The following is a 17,904-nucleotide window of genomic DNA, read 5'->3' on the forward strand; positions in this document are numbered from 1 at the left end:
AAAACATGTGACCCATAGCTCAGGCCCAAATTAACTTGTTAATGGGTCGCAAGGCCCAATAATCATGTCATGGAAAATATTGGGCTCAATATACACTTGAATGGGCCCTTAAGGCCCATTGGCTACGTAACCTGAGTATTAGGCTCAATAAATTTGTTATCGTTGTATTACGTCCATTTATTATCATTTCGATATTTGTTTTAGTTCGAGATTTACTGAATTGAATATAAAAAAAAGTCCTCTTTTGTGAAAATGATGTTCTTGGTCGATAAGCTCCAAAATTTTCAATTAAGGCCCAAAGTTTATATAAATGACATTTAGTCCATAATTTGTAAAAATTTGTAATTTTGCCCCAAATGTCTAGAAATTCACGGTTTTAGTCCAAAAATATATATTTTGACATTTAAGGTCCAATTTTGCAGAAAAGTGCATTTTCAACCCTTTATTTGTCAAATTGACACTTTCGGCCCAATTTTTATAAAAGTTACATTTTTGGTCCGATTTAAAAATAAATGTTATTTTCACCCCTAAATTTGGTTTATTTACATTTATGACTCAAACTTTGATCAAATAACATTTTTAATCCAAAAACTTCCATTTTTTTCGCAATATTGGGCCCAAAACCGTGAGACCCAAATATTTGGCACATTAAGCTAAAACTTGCATTTTTTGCCCTTTGGAAAGCATGTTTATCATAAAAATCCCCTTTTATACAAGTAGGACCTGTTTGGTCCCTATAAAAACATAAATGTCACTTTTTGCCCTTATCTTTTGTTTTATTGACAATTTTTGACCTTTAACAAGGTTTTTGTTGAAATCTTTTGTATCTTAAACATGTAATAACTTTTGGCTTGATGATGTGATGTATATAATGTCATAGTTCATAGATCTTTGTTCAATATTACTTAAACTTTCTAGATTTGCTAAGATCTAACACATTTTTACCAATAAACTAAGAATTCACACAAAACATGCATATAACACATAGATCTACACATTTTACTTGCATTCTCCCCCAAAAATCATATGAAAAACGAAAACAAGGGGGTATGAACTCACCTTTGCTTTGATGTTTCGGTTTTGAAGAAGGGATGAAGAGATTTTTGGTCCTAGCAACACCTTGAAGTAGTTCTCGGGATTATGAAGCTTCAAAGATTTGGAATGACTTGATGAAGATCCTTAGAACTCTAGCAATTTTCGAGATCTTGGAGGAAGAAGGATAATCTTTGAGAGTGTTTGGAGAGTGTTGTGAAAATGAAGTATGTGTGTGTGTGTGCCTTTGCTCTCGGCCGTAAGTAGAAGAATAGATGGGAGAGAAGGATGAGGTGACTTGCATGGAAACATGAGATAGCTTTCCTTGTTACATGGTGAGTAATATGGAGGTGGCACCTCCAAAGTCAACTCCTCCCCTTCCATTTCATTTTCATTTTTTTTGTTAATGATGTTGGGCCGAGGGTCTTTGGGCTAGGAGGAAGGAGGATGAAATAGTTTGGCCCAATTCTTTCCTTGGTTCGAAATTATGAAGTCCATAGAGAAGTTTTCGGCCCATTGGGCCTTTAGGGTGGTTCACGGCCCAAATGGCATAAAAAGTGGGTTTTATGGCTCACTAAGTTTAATTGGATTAGCTATAGCCCAATAAGGCCCATTAGGGTTAGAATGAATCATTCTAGGCCCAAATGGTCCAAAATGTTATAGATTTGGGAATTGGGTCCATTTAGAATCCAAATAGGGTTTCCAAGCCCAAAATAGTTGAATTGAATACTTATTGGTCCATTAGGCCCAATAAGGAAATCCTAGTCCAATATAGACTTAAACCGGGATTCTTAGGGTTCTCAGACTCTTTGTTGAACATGAAAGGTGAATTTAAATGAGCATTGGTGATATTTACTTAAAGTATATGATTTACAATAGTTGAATGGTTACACAGGAATAGAATTTCCTAGCTAAAATGCTAGTTGTGACATCATCCCCCCGTTAGAGGGAATTTCGTCCCGAAATTCTTTTGAAAACTAGATTTGTGAAGGGAAGAATAAGTGAGGGTACTTCTGCTTCATCTGGTCTTCACGTTCCCACGTGAATTTCGGTCCATGTTTTGCGCTCCATCATACCTTTACAATCGGGATGCGACTTTGCTTTGTACGCTTCACCTCCCTATCCATAATCTCGACTGGTTCTTCAACGAACAGGAGATTCTCGTTTATTTCAATCTCTTCCAAAGGAACGACAAGGGTTTCATCTGATAGACAATTTGGAAGGAAACTTATCGTGCGTTAAGTTTTCCTCGTTTCCCGAAGCGAATCATTCCCTTCCAAGGAGAGAGTTTTAACAACACGCAATCCCCGACTTGAAACTCTAATGGCTTTCGCCACTTGTCATCATAGCTCTTCTGTCGCTCTCGCGACGCTTGAAGTCGATGGCTAATTTATCCAAGACTGAATTTCAGTCCTTAATAAGTTTCCTTCCAAATTGTATTCATGACTGATACATCAGTGTCTCATATATGGTATATATGAGTAAATAATCAACATTAGATACTAAGATCCAGGTAGTTCTAAGTGTTTATTCAAATGACAAATAGTGAATGTGTATTTAGGACTGAAATTCAGTCTTTAGAAAGTTTCCCATCTAAATAAAAATTTGGTTTAGTTATATCAATGACTGAAAGTCAGTCCCTGATAAGTTCCAGACACAATTAAAACTTGCACAAATCTATCAGGGACTAAAATTTAGTCTCATATAACCTTTCTTCCAAAGTCAAAATTAGTGTTATACTGTTAGAGACTGAAATTCAGTCCCCAATGTGTTTCCTACCAAACCTAAACGGATGCAAACAAATTTAGGGACCGAATTTTAGTCTCGAATAATTTTGGTTAGTTTCTAATAATTTATACATTATAATCAGTCCTAGATAGTAATCGAGACTATTTCATCAGTCCCAGATACAAGGCATCCAAGACTAATTAATCAGTCTCTAATATTTTGGTCACAGAAGCTCATATTTCTTGTAGCGTTATAGCGACTCACTTAGAGGAATTAACATTATAAAATTTATGGGAAACCTTATTTTTGGATAAAACGGTAACCTATACACACTGGTACTCAACCTCGGGGGTTGAGATTCCAGCATTCTCTTACGCAGACAACATCGGGTTGTCTGGGATCATTCTCTTTCTATTTCTCGCAAACATTAACACACATGCATTAATATAAAATCGGACACAAATATTTCAAACCATTTCTTTTAGAAAATATCAGATTTTCTGGGAACGTTCGCTTTACTTTTGCAAACAAAAGATAACCTAGGACAGGCATGCATATATTCAAAGTTTTAGAACTAGACTTATAAATTATTTTATAGAAAATATCGGATTTTCTGAAAACACTATGAGAACTACCCTAAACAAGTACAAAACCATTTTATATAAAAATGCTTATGAACTCACCAACTTTTTAGTTGACGCTTTTCAAAACGACTTGTATTCTCAGGGATCCAGTAATAGGTAATAAGCTCGGCTATGAGATCAAGTGGTGCGACTTCAAGAAATTTTACTTTTCTTACTTTTGTGTAACTGATGAACAAGTTCAATATGTAAACTATGTAAGTGTGTATTTCCAATGTATGATGTTTGGTTGCTATGTTTCATTCATATTCAATTGTTATGATATTGTACATGAAGTCATCCGCCCCCGGACGTTTCCGCCGTCTCGGTTCGGGGGTGTGACAGATTGGTATCAGAGCATTGTTGATAGTGAACTAGTATATCTAACCATACAAGATATACAAATATAAATACAGTGGGACTAAAAACACTCTGACTAAAAGTATTCCATAAGAATATAAGTATCTTCTAAAAGTATACATACTTGCTAGAACTGTATCATAATAAGAACAAAACAAAAGTATTTAGATGTTGAACACTACAGTCAAACCTGGGCAGTTATGTAATCATATCTGGGATAAATATAGCCTGATCAACTATATTTATTTGAGATACGACCAACATTTGCTTGGGAGTGAGGGTGGTGTTGCAACAAGTCTAAAACTTACCAACCTTACATGCAAAGGAGCATTTGAGCCAAATCTAAAGTTTAAAATACTATATGAGTATTTTATGATACTAAACAATAACAACAAGTCTAAAAACGTATTGATTTCGTACATCAGGAAGCCCAAGGATCAAACATGTAATACTATAGTAGCATTTTAGAATACCATATGACCTCCGCACTTAAATCTTCTACATGTATCTCATATCTCCATTCTCACAAAGGCAACATGGTTGAGCTTCACCCCGAAGACCCCTACTACCCTGCGGTAATAGCCAACGAATGGATTGAGGGAGAACCAAAGGAAGTGCTAGGGGAGAACCCAGAAGTAGACCCCGAGGAATACCAAGTAACGGACTACAAGAGAGAAGACTCTGATAAGGAAACAGACGAGGGTGAAGACGCCGGAGAGATCCCTAGCAAGCACAGGAGGACCAACAAGCAGCACAGGAGGACCTTACCAAACGACTACGTCCTCTAGAGGAAGAGGTGATCACCCTAAGGCGACAACTCGTTAAAGTCAAGGCTAAGGCAGCCTTAGCAGAGCAGAGAGCGGAAGAGGCCACTCGTGAAATGAGCGAAATGGTTGGACACCTTGTACGGTATTTAGGCATATGAGAGTCACTACGCTATTGGCACAAAGTCCTAGGTTTACCATGTAATTCATCACAACTAGTAGTAGTAAATCAAGAGAAGTACGCCCTACAAGAACTCATGTAACCTGAGCCAACTTAAGGATCTGATATCTATGATCTATTAGGAGAAATTAACATTTGTACAATACCTATTTATGCATACTACCATTAATACATTATAGGGATGTGGGACGAGACAACGAGAATCGTGCAACAAAACATGTGATTTATATGCATACATACATAAGTTCATACCTATAATCATAGATGAGATAAGACTAGAAATAACCATAGTTACTCACGAACCTGTTTCTCATCATGCAACAGAATCATGTCTTCCCATGGAAACAACCAGCTGGCCGACGAAACACCAAATCTACAGATAGACCCCGCAACCTTCCAAACCGCTATAACAGATGTCATGACAGCCGTCATGGCACAACTCAACGCAAACAACCCAAATGGAAATGGAAATGGTGTCGATAGCTCCAACCGTAGTAACAACCAAGGAAACCAACGAGGGACAACTTACCAAGACAACCCAAACTCCAAACCTAAGGTCATGAAGCGAAAGCTAGGGAACAAGAAAGGAAGCAGTTCGACTCAAGGGCCTACCAAAAGACAACAAGTTGTAGCAGCCCCTACCCCCACTGGCCCCCTACCCCAGCACCGAGAAGACCATATCATGGAATCCTCCCGCTCTGCAGCAAGTGCAGCTACCATCATCAGGGAGTCTGCTGGGAATTTCATTGCAAAAGGTGCAACAAGAAGGGGCACACCTCTCGCTACCGTAGGGCCCCGGCCCCATGCTTCACTCCAACCCCCAGCCCAGAAGTAAGTCATGTATGCCACGCATGTGGTGAAATGGGACACTTCTAGAGGAATTGTCCAACAGAGAAGAATGACGGAGGACCAGGAGGAATTTAACAACTGGACGTGAAAGGGACAACGAGGAACCCTACCGAGATTTTTGGTACGTTCCCAAACCACTCGGTCTAACTTAGTATAAACGTAAGGTCGTGTGTAATTAAGATTTCACAAGCTTAGAGTGTGTAGTTCCGCATTAATTCTTGTTTCTTATCTAACTGTGGAATTAGGACATAACCACTCAGTCTCCAATCTTTTCAATCTTAAATTATGTACGACTAGGTTACATCAAACCATCATAGGGAGGTCTAATAGAAATCAGACTACGAAATCACATCGTTTATACCAAGGCACTCATATTGCTAGGACACCTAAAAATTCAAAACGAGATAACCATAGTAGTAATACCAAGAACAAAATTGGTAACATTACAAATGTGAATGTAGAACACACTATCATTTCAAACAAACATCCCTTTCAGATCAATCCAACATCTATTACAAAACGGAGCCCAACGATGTCAATTGACATGAGCTGACTGGATCCTCGCCATACGAAATTCATGTGCCAACGAGGCTCTTCGCCTTAACCAATCGATTAACGAAACCCCTACAACTTGTAATGACAATCCTCGAATTATCCCAGACATGTAGACCCTTAGGTACCCGTGCAAGTAATACCACACTCTTTCCTAGCCCATAATAGGGATAAGAAACAAGGAGCAAAGGATGCCGAGGGTAACCTAGAGATTTATAACCCCCCTAAGATGTTTCCAAAGCCCTTTCGGAAATATCATCTACATGCCAAGTTGAGTTTGGAGATCGACTCAACTCATGAAGCCATTCTCATAGCCAGACCACCAAGACCACTTTGCACCAACATAAACACCGAAGGTATCCAGTCAATGGAACAACCCAGTAAGTATGAGAGTTATCAAACCACGACTTCAACCTCAGAGAATGCCTAACCAACTCATAAATAGGAAAGGCTAAGTGTCCATAGGACCACTGACTATTAAGAATCAACTGAAACCATCCTCAGGGATCGATATCCCCTATCGCGAATTGAATACTTACTCGACCAGAAACAAGCAAAGATCGATCTCCCACTGGTTCAGAACCCCGTAGTAAGAAACTCCCAAGACAACTTAAGAATTATAAGACCAACTACATCACACGACCTTAACCTTAGTGGAAATAGTGTTCACCCTACAGGTGAGAGGCACTACTGTTGGGACACCGAGTACACAATCCTCAATTACCATGACCATCCATTCACTTCACCATGTAGGACGCAAAGGCAGAATACCTTTGTGATTGGGCTGAGATGACCAACACCCGATTAACCAAAGGAGCAAGGTCAAGGGCCGGTAGCAAAGGTCCACTAGATCACTAAGCAAGAACTTAAATTCTCCTAGGAACGAAGAGATTAGACAAAACCAAGATACCCGCATCTTTTCCTTAGTATTTGAGAGCAGCTTTAGAAACGAATTTCGGGATGAAATTCCCTCTAACGGGGGGATGATGTCACAACTGGCAAATTAGGTTAAGATGTGAATTCATGTACAATGTAATCTCCTTGAGTAACCTTACAATATCTCATCTAGCGAAATTCAAAACTTCAATGCCATTTAAGTTCATACATTCATATATTGTGATTCAAACCCAAAACTCGATCCAATAAGCCAAACTCAATCATTTTTGGGCCTTAACCCCTAAATTCTCAACCTAAAACCCTTATTGGACCAAGACCCTCTTAGTGGGCCTTATTGGGCCGTGAATAACCTTATTGAACTTTATTGGACCGTAAACCCAATTCCTTTATCATTCTTGGGCTGTAAACCCAATAAAGAGGGCCCAATGGGCCGAAAACCCCCATTCATTGGGCCAACACCCTCCCTATAACATTTTGGGCTGTCATGTGGGCCAAGAACCCTCTCCTAATTAACCTAAATCGAATTTATAAAAAAAGGAAATAATATGGGGTTAATGGGAGGATGACACCTCACTAATATCCACCATACATCTAAGCCTAATACACCTCATATATCTATGTAATCTCATACTTCCATGCTCCATCTTTTCACACTTCTCTTGCTTCCCTCTTCTCTCTTTTTATTCACGGCCACAACACACACACACGCATCTCACAAGTTCATTTTTCACTTACCTCACTTTCAAGAACAATCCTTCTTCTTCTCTTCAAAAATGTCGAGTTCATCACCATCAAAATCGGTTCTAGGTTTCTTGGTAAGTTCTATGCTAAAATCAAGTGTTTTGCTTCATTTTTATGTTGAAAACATCCCGTTTACACACTTTTGTTGTGTGTTAAACTCTTAGAACCACCTCCATTTCGCGATCTCACCAAAAACTCAAGCTAGGTTCAAAGTTTCATCTTCTTCTTCATCTACATCTCAAAAACCCCAAGGTGAGCTTCATACCCCCATATCTTTCATATTTTTCATGTTTTCGGGGGGAGGATACAAGTCAACTCTCATTTAACCGTTGGATATTTGCATGTACCATTGTGTTATGTGTTTAACTTTTAGATCTTTACTTGAACATGAAGTTTATCACTTAGATCTTCATAAAAACCATGAGAAAACTATGTGTTGTCATATATATATATATATATATATATATATATATATATATATATATATATATATATCATAAAAACTTGTAGATCTGGGATTATACACTCAAAATAGCAAAAATAAGTGTTGTGTTAAAACATGTATAACCTAAACTCAAAAACCAGCTTTTAACAGAAACGTTTTGGTCTAATTACGGACTGTTTTGACCACCTTAATTATAATATTTTTCAAAACTGTTATACATGCAAAAAGTTAAGTTTGATACCTTTAAAATGACTACTCGCACGCGTTCATACGATTTTTCTACAATTTTTGGTGATTTTTACAAAACTGTCTATCATTTCAGGAATGATTTCGGATCAGTCTGTGAAGATGAACATTTTCACACTGGTTTGAGTCCATTAAAAATCTTAATAAAAATTATCAATAAAGTAGACTCATTTCCAAACTCTCAGAGTTTACGGATCCGAATTTCGACTTGCGATGATTTTTCTATAACTTTTCTAAAAACAGGGACAGAAAGGTCAAAAACAAGAAATTATTTTTATCATGCTAAAAACTCTTATACCTGTGTTAGATGCAAGTTTGTATAACTTATATATACTTTTAAAACATCTAGACATGTTAGCTTATATGTATTTTATATATATACATATATCTATATATATATATATATATATATATATATATATATATATATATATATATATATATATTCTTTCCTTTATTGGGCCTGAAAATTTATTTACATGTTTAGTGGACCTTAGTGTCCTTTTACATGTTTAGTGGGCCTTAGTGTCCTTTTACCTGTTTAGTGGGCCTTAGTTGTCCTTTTACATGCATATTGGGCCCGGGATATATACATTCTCATTCCTTTTGAGCCTGGAAATAATATACACGTGTAGTGGGCCTTAGTTGTCCACTTACATGTTTACTGGGCCTGGAATTTACCTTATATGTTTTTCTTTCTTTTTCCGCGTAAATTCGATTAAGGATCTAGTGAGACGTGTCGGTTGACACCTAATAAGTGTACAATCGTAGCTTGTAGTTATAACCAGAGTCTCTTGGAGGGAGAGCGAGAGTTTGTGTATAGATCTATACGAGGGTGACACCCCACACCTGAGTTATTCGCTACAGTTAGACTAGGCCAGTCTAGGGTGACAAAAACCTTATTCTATTCCGTCGGCGCCCAACAACGCCATGACAGGCAAAATTGTCATTATCTAGTATGGTTATAGCGACTCACTTAGAGGAATTAACATTATAAAATTTATGGGAAACCTTCGTTTTGGATAAAACGGTAACCTATACGCGCTGGTACTCAACCTCGGGGGTTGAGATTCCAGCATTCTCTTACGCAGACAACATCGGGTCGTCTGGGATCATTCTCTTTCTATTTCTCGCAAACATTAACACACATGCATTAATATAAGATCGGACACAAATATTTCAAACCATTTCTTTTAGAAAATATCAGATTTTCTGGGAACGTTCGCTTTACTTTTGCAAACAAAAGATAACCTAGGACAGACATGCATATATTCACAATTTTAGAACGAGACTTACAAATTATTTTATAGAAAATATTGGATTTTCTGAAAACACTATGAGAACTACCCTTAACAAGTACAAAACCATTTTATATAAAAATGTTTATGAACTCACCAACTTTTTAGTTGATGCTTTTCAAAACGACTTGTATTCTCAGGGATCCAGTAACACGTAATAATCTCGGCTATGAGATCAAGTGGTGCGACTTCAAGAAATTTTACTTTTCTTACTTTTGTGTAACTGATGAACAAGTTCAATATGTAACTTATGTAAGTCTGTATTTCAAATGTATGGTGTTTGGTTGCTATGTTTCATTCATATTCAATTGTTATGATACTGTACATGAAGTCATCCGCCCCCGGACGTTTCCGTCGTCCCACTTCGGGGGTGTGACACCATCTTCAGCAGGTATTTACACTATTTCTTCTAATAACTCATTATCTTCTCGTTCATGGGTCCTTGATACAGGATGTGGTTTTCACATTTGTTCTGACTTGCAGGGGCTAAAAGAAAGTGAGGAGGTGGAGCGAGGGAGGATAAACTTGATCATGGGAAATAGAAAGTCTTCACCAGTAACCAAGATCGGAGTTTATCAACTTTTTCTTAGTAATGAGTTAGATTAGATTTATTGAATTGTTGCTATTTGTCTGAGATGATGAGAAACATTATTTCATTTCATGCATTGTTCAAACAAGGTTTTAAGTACTCTTTTAATAATTTAAATGGTTCAATTTCTATTTATAAGAATGGTGTTTTTGTGTTTGAAGCTTTACATTGTGATGGTGTGTATGAAACAGTAACTTGTGTTGATAGCTTAGGTAATAGTGCATTCAATATTGACTTGTCTAATAGTGTAGACAAGGCATGCTTGTGGCATAGTCGTCTTAGACACATTAACAAGAAACGCAAAGCCCAACTCCAAAAGGATGGAGTGTTGGAATCATTTGACCTAAACTCAGATGATATGTGTGAATCTTGTCTTTTGGGAAAGATGACAAAATCACCATTCACAGGGTCTTGTGAAAGAGGTGAAGATCTGTTAGACCTCATACATATAGATGTATGTGGACCCTTCAGATCAACTACAAGGGATGCTAATCGATTTTATGTGACTTTCACTGATGATTATAGAAGATATGGTTATATTTACTTAATCAAACATAAGTCAGAAACCTTTGAAAAGTTCAAAGAGTTTAAACATGAGGTCGAGAAACAATTGGGTAGGAAGATAAATGTACTTAGATCCGATAGAGGCGGAGAGTATCTTAGTATCGAGTCAACGACTATCTAAAGGAATGTGGAATAATTTCACAATTAACTCCTCCTAGGGCACCACAGTTAAATGGTGTGGCTGAGAGGCGTAACCGAACCTTGTTAGACATGGTTCGTTCTATGATGAGTCGTGTTTCGCTTCCTATTGATTTCTGGGGGTATGCCTTGGAGACAGCCGCCCACATCCTCCATCTTGTCCCTACAAAGAAGGTTGCCAAAACACCTCACGAAATGTGGACAGGGAAATTTCCCTCATTAGCACATATTAAAGTCTGGGGTTGTGAAGTTTTCGTAAGACGAGAGACTCACGACAAGCTAGGAGCTAGAAGTGAGAAATGTGTTTTCATTGGTTACCCAAAACAGTATTTTGGATATTTGTTATACAGACCTCGTGAAAACGTGGTCTTTGTAGCACGAAGAAGAGTCTTTCTAAAAAGAGAGCTCATATTCAAAGAGGACAGTGGGAGTACCATTTACCTTGAAGAAATTCAAGAGTTAGCTAATGAAGGAACCTTAGATGACACTAGCACTCAACCAGAGGAAACAGTTCCTGTTGAACCAGTTGATAACTCATTACCTCTTCGAAGATCCACTAGGGTTAGTATGTCACCTGAGTTATATGGTTTTCATATTACTTCAGATGGTCACACTGAAACATCCAAAAAATACAGACCAAAAATTTCTTTTTAAAATCATTTATAAAACCATAATTATCATCATCATATAAAATCATAAACCAAGTATCTCAGAATATCGTAATATCTGTCAACATATCAAAACTAGGGATGTCAAAAATCCCCGCGGGACCCCATTCCCGTGGGACCCCGATACCGTACGGGACTAATTTTTTTAAAAATTTGGGAGCGGGAGCGGGGGCGGAGGCGATATTAACTCCCGTTTATTTTCGAGAGCGGGGGCGGCGGCGATATTAACTCCCGTTTATTTTCGGGACCGGGGGTGGGAGTGAGTATTTCCGTCCCGTACTCCCGCGGGGGCCCCGTTTATTTTTATAATATATATATATATATATATATATATATATATATATATATATATATATATATATATATATATATATATATATATATATATATATATATATATATGTTTATAACTTTAGTGATGTTTTATGTTTGATCAATTCTTGATTTAGGGTTTAGGGCTTACATGTTTGTTTATATACAAAAGTTATTAAAAATAGTATTTTAAGCCTAAAACAAAGCAATTTTTTAGCAAAAAAATCCATTTTTAAGCCTATAAATCGGGAGTACCGGGGGAACGGGGGCGGGACCGGGGGCGATGGAGGTAACCGGGGGCGGGACCAGGGGCTGTGTAAGCGGGGGATCCGGGGGCGGGACCGGGAGCGGGGGCAACAAGTGATTTCGGGAGCGGGGGCGGGGGCAACCATTTCCGCTCCCGTTTGGTCCCGTTGACATCCCTAATCAAAACTCATAACAGAAATCAGAGTAAATCTCCCAGGCGAGAAAACTATGGTGTGTGCCATGCAATCATCCCGATCCCTTCCCTGTGTTAGCTAAAGTACCTGAAACCAAACTGAAAACTATAAGCATGAAGCTTAGTGAACTCCCCCAAACTACCACATACCATACACATAACATATAACATAAACTTTGGGACACTGCCCAACTTCATCGGGAAAAACCCAGCATCGGCTTACCCGACATCGAAATACTGCCCGACATTGGGCTCACCCCGACATCAGACCACGTCTGGCATCGGGCTTGCCCCGGCATCGGGCTTACCCCGACACATACACAGCATATCATATATCATAAACAAATAACATAAGCATATAACATAACTACATCGGGCTTACCACGACATCAAACCGAAGTCCGGAACACATAACAGATAACATATAAACTAACATACATCGAGCTTGACCTGGAACACATAACACATAACATGCATGAATCACAAAGACATCAAGCATACATATACTCTTCTCGGGACCGCCCCGACATCGGACCGGATTCTGGAACTACTGACATCTAAACGGGCCGGCATTGTGGCCTTAGACCCGTTCCTACTGGAGAGAAACTCGCCTCTCAAACTGAATGTTGAACTCGTGCATGAGGAATCTGTAACATCCTATTTCAGGTCTTCAGTGGTTAGGGTTCGTGGGCTGCAACCCGGACATGAGGAAGTCTCGGGGTTGCGACGAGTTACTAGAAGCGTAAGGCATCTCGTCACCTTCCGTGGGTATGAGGTTCTTTGGAAACGGATTCATATCGAGGAAGCATTCGAAGTTTGAAGTTTTAGCAGAATAATCCCCTTAATTTGAGAAAGGTGGCAGCTTAGTACGCTGGGTGTACGTGTGTGTACGCTTAGCGTACTCATGTGCGTGGTTTTTAAGCGGAGCCACCTAGTACGCTGGGCGTACCAGTGGGTACGTTGGGCGTACTAGGCACAGAGTGAAAACCCTAATTTTGGGTGTGTCCCTATATAAAGAATGAGATGGCCTCATTCCTGGCCACCACCCTCAGATTTCAAACCCTCCTAAACCCTAAACCTTCGTTCATGGAGTTTGTGGATGCATTTGGGAGCCTTTGAGTGTTTTAAGTGTTCTTGTGATATTTTTGGAGTGGAGAAGGAGCATGGAAGAGAATAGAGTTAGAGTTCAGGCTTTGGATCTGAGCTTTTCTGTGGATGGAGCATCATTTGAAGGTATAAAGCTCAAAGCTTTCCCATCCTTTTGATTTGTGCATGTTATGGTCCATTTTAGGGTTTTTGGTCCCAAAGCTTGAAGCTTTATGAGTTGTTGCACTCCAGAGCCTAATGTTTGTCCTTTAAGGTGTTTCTAGTGGAGAGGATCCATAAAAATGAGGTCTTGGACGTTGGAATCAAACCATGCATGAGTTATGATCTTTTTGAGATAAGAGAGTGAGTGATTTGGGTGTTGTGACCTCCTCAGCCATGCAATGGCTTAAAGTCACTGACTTTATAGAGTAAGAGCCATTAGCGAGTCCAAATCTGGGATTTTAGTTGATGTCTTAACTGATTAAGACCAAATGAGTAGAGAGAGTAAATCTGGGAAGTACGCTGAGCGTAATTCCTGTACGCCCCGCGTAATGCCCCAGTGTCCCCGATGGCCAATCTGGGTTCATGAGTACGTTGAGCGTACCAAGAGAGGTACGCCCTGCGTAACCTCACTGTGGACTTATGGGCTAAGTCTCATTTTGGGCATTGAGTGTTGGGCCTGGAGTTTGGGCTTACTGAAATAGAGTTTCGGACTAGAGGATTATGTATAGGTGCTTTCGGCCCTTGAGTTGGGGCTTGCCTTTTAGACTTGAGAGTTGGGCTTCGGGATAGCCCATTTATTATTGGGCCTTGGTGGGCCCAATGGGTTTTAGGTTGTTGATGGTCTGGTTAGTGGACCTCCTGTATACCTAATGAGTGAGAGTCTGGACTTGGTTCCTAATTAGGTTAATTGTGGATTTCTAATCAGAGTTAAAGGCCGATGCGTGGCAACAACTTTTTAGGGGTTGTTCAGCATTCGAGGTGAGTCTTCTCACTATACTTACCATGAGTGGTATCCTTGTGTGACTAAGATGTCTTATGTGCTTATTCGTGTATTGTGATCTTCTGCATTATGTCTCTGTGATTTATGCTAAGTATTGTTATTATGAGCTTATTGAGTTAGGACCGGAGGGTCCACCTGAGTTCTGGGACCGGAGGGTCCCCCTGAGACACATTGACCGGAGGGTCTTATATGAGTATAGCCATGAGAGGCTACTGAGATGTGTGTGGTATTTTGGGGAACTCACTAAGCTTCGTGCTTACTGTGTAATGTGTTATGTGTTTCAGGTTTTCTCAGGATTGCGGGAAGGCACCGGCTCGATTGTACACACCAGAGAAAGAGTTGTGTTTTTGAGGATCCTGGATTATTAAAAAACAATTATGGAGATGTGTTTTGTAAACTAAATAAAAGAGATTTTGTAAAATGCGTTATGAGATTTATATGAATTTAAAATGAAAATTTTGTTTGGAAATTTACGGTGTTACATAATCTCTTCTGGTTGCTCCCACAACTCCTCGGCTGCTGATATGTGCATATTTAGTCATATATTTTGTATAGAATATTAATACTTTTTGACTATTTTATTGCAAATATGGAATAAAAGGTGCTTAATTACGTTTAAATTGTATTTTCAGCTTAGAAGAAGCGGTCGGAAGCGAAAATAACAATCGGGAGCTCGGGAAGTAAATAAATAGGAAAAAGACAAAAATCTTGAAGCACTCGGCGAGTCAACACCCCGACTCGACGAGTCGGATCGAACATTCGCGAAGGAATAGAAGTCCTTGCCGTACACGGAGTTTTAATGAAGGACACGACGAGTCGACCCATGGACTCGGCGAGTCAACCCTGTTTCCTGAAGTCTATAAATATGACATTCCAACCCGAAACAAAGGACTTTTCTGAAACCCTTGGAGGCCAAGCTGCGATTAAGAACACCGTGGAAGCTCTGGAAAGTGAAGAATTGAACCTACATTCGATTTTGAGGAGGATTATGGCAAATTCTAGTTACTCTTATTTAAACTTTTGATTGAATCATGTTTAAACCAATGGATTTCATTTTTGAGTTTGTTTTTGCTGTAATTTTGAACTAAAACCCTTGTCTTCTGTTTAGGGTAGATGATTTTGTGAATATGGATTGATTTTATGGTTAGGAATAATTTAATTTGGTGATATTGTTTTGTTAAGCTTGTTAAAGAACCTTATATGTTAATTACAACTATTTTCAGTTAATTAACCAGCATATTAAGTTGCATGGACATCTCTTAATTGCTAATTTCGTATGATTTATGTGAGAACATTGTTATATGCCTAGGAATAGCGAATGTGAAACTAGGGTTAACTAGACAATAAATAAATTAATGTGTAAGCTTCTGTGACGAACCATCAACAAGAGGTTAATTGAACGACCAATTTAATTAACCACTACAAGTCTTACTTAACCCGAATTAATAAACTAGGAAATTCATTAATTTAGACAACTGGCCACTGCTTGAATTAATCTGTTTTCTAAGGACTAGTAATAGTGAACGTGAACCTAATCACCTTAATCGGTAGCCAAAGAAAAATTAATTCATTGCATTTACCATAAAATCAACCATAGGATCAAATGATTCGAACCTAAACAGAAGCCCCTTATACTATTGAATTTGGTTAATTTTTGCTTGCTTAGCTGTTAGTTGCTTAGTTTAAGTGTTAGTTAAGTTTCTAGTCTTGTATAACTAGAGAAAATCCTTCTAATTTATTATTGTTTTATTTAGATAATTCTAGTAGTTAGATTAATTACCGTTCCCTGAGTTCGATACCCTGCTTGCTTAACTATACCACCAATAGACAAGTACACTGCCTTTTGTGTGTCTAATTTACATTAAAATAGTAGGAATAAAACTAGTTAGTTTCACACGCATCAAGTTTTTGGCGCCGTTGCCGTGGATCGGTTCTAAAATTTAATTTGATTAGTAGTGTTATCGATCCTTTGTGTGAGATTTTTCTTACACAAAGTTACCGCTTTTAGTAAATTTAATATTAGGATTGATTTTTATTTTTTCGCCTTTAGTAAATTTGTTTATTTTTTTTTCTGTTTTGGAAGTGAACTCGCCAAGTCCCTACGAATAGACTCGACGAGTCCATCGCTGAACGCATAGTTTCGTTTTTAGTTTATTTTTGTTCTTTTTACACGTGTTTTCTGTCTTGATTGCAGTATGTTTATGACCAGAGGAGGAGGTACACCTTTGATTCCACCACTTGAAGACCCGGAAGAAACTTTGAGGAAAAACAAAGGCAAAACCGTAGGAGAAACCGCAACATCGAAGAATTCTCCGTTGAAGAATCTTAAATCTGTTTTTAGTAAGAAAAAGGGCAAGAAAGTGGGAGAATCCAGCATCTCTTCAGTGGCGGACGAAGACCCGAAGAAGGAGGATACCGAGTACGAAACCGAAAAGGAAGAAATCGAATTTGAAGAAGGAAGCGACATAGAAGGCGAACTAGCTAACACCATGGCTAACATCGATGAAGTTCCCATGGGTGAACGGAAGAAAAGGATGCGTGACGACACCGGCCCAGGACTCGTGCAACCCGCGATTCCCGCAACTGCCACCTTTGAACTTAAGGGCCACATACTTGCTCAACTTAAGGAAATCCCATTCTTCGGGAAGGATCATGAAGACGCATACAAGCATCTTGACGAGGTGAATGACATAGCCGACTACTTTAATGTTCCTAATGTGAACCGCAACACCGTATTGCTTTGTATGCTACCAGTCACATTCAAAGGAGCTGTGAAAGATTGGCTGAAATCACTTCCCCCATGATCCATCACTACTTGGGCTAAGATGCGTGAGGAATTTATTGATCAATTTTGCCCTCCATCAAAGATAGCAAAGTTGAAGAAATCCATAGCAAACTTTGAGCAACAAGCTGGCGAATCACTTTATGAGGCGTGGGAGAGATACAAAGGCTTACTAAGGAACTGCCCACATCATGATCTAAATAGTCAACAAGAAGTCTCCACTTTCTATGACGGAGTAAACGTGACAACAAGGCAGCTCCTTGACTCACAAGGACCACTCAGGAAGAAGCCACCCCCGGTGATAAAGCAACTAATTGAAGAATTCTCTAAGCACTCTAGAGAATATCACAACCTAAGGAATGACACAACTCGAGGTGTGGTGAACTCAATTATCGATGATATGGAAGCAATGATGGCCAAATTAGAGAGCATGGACCGAAGAATGACTAAGATGGACCAATCCATCCATGCCATTAGAGTGGGATGTGAAAATTGTAGAGGGCCTCACCTTATTAAAGACTGTGATCTTGATGAGAACGGGAACAAGAAAGCTCAAGTGTATTATTCAAGCAGTGATAGATATGATGATGATTGGCGAAAACCTAAGAAA

General features: G+C 38.8%; 1 non-coding gene across 1 annotated transcript; it reads right to left on the reverse strand.

Moving 5' to 3' along the window:
- Positions 1-17,385: 17,385 nt before the first annotated feature.
- On the reverse strand, positions 17,386-17,492 carry LOC145151786 (small nucleolar RNA R71). The gene has a single exon (XR_013732341.1). It is a non-coding gene; the product is annotated as a small nucleolar RNA R71 (small nucleolar RNA).
- Between the last annotated feature and the right edge of the window lie 412 nt (positions 17,493-17,904).

Source organism: Lactuca virosa, chromosome 1 (assembly GCF_052849685.1).
Source record: "Lactuca virosa cultivar CGN04683 chromosome 1, Lactuca_virosa_CGN04683_v6, whole genome shotgun sequence".
Classification (NCBI taxonomy): Eukaryota; Viridiplantae; Streptophyta; class Magnoliopsida; order Asterales; family Asteraceae; genus Lactuca; species Lactuca virosa.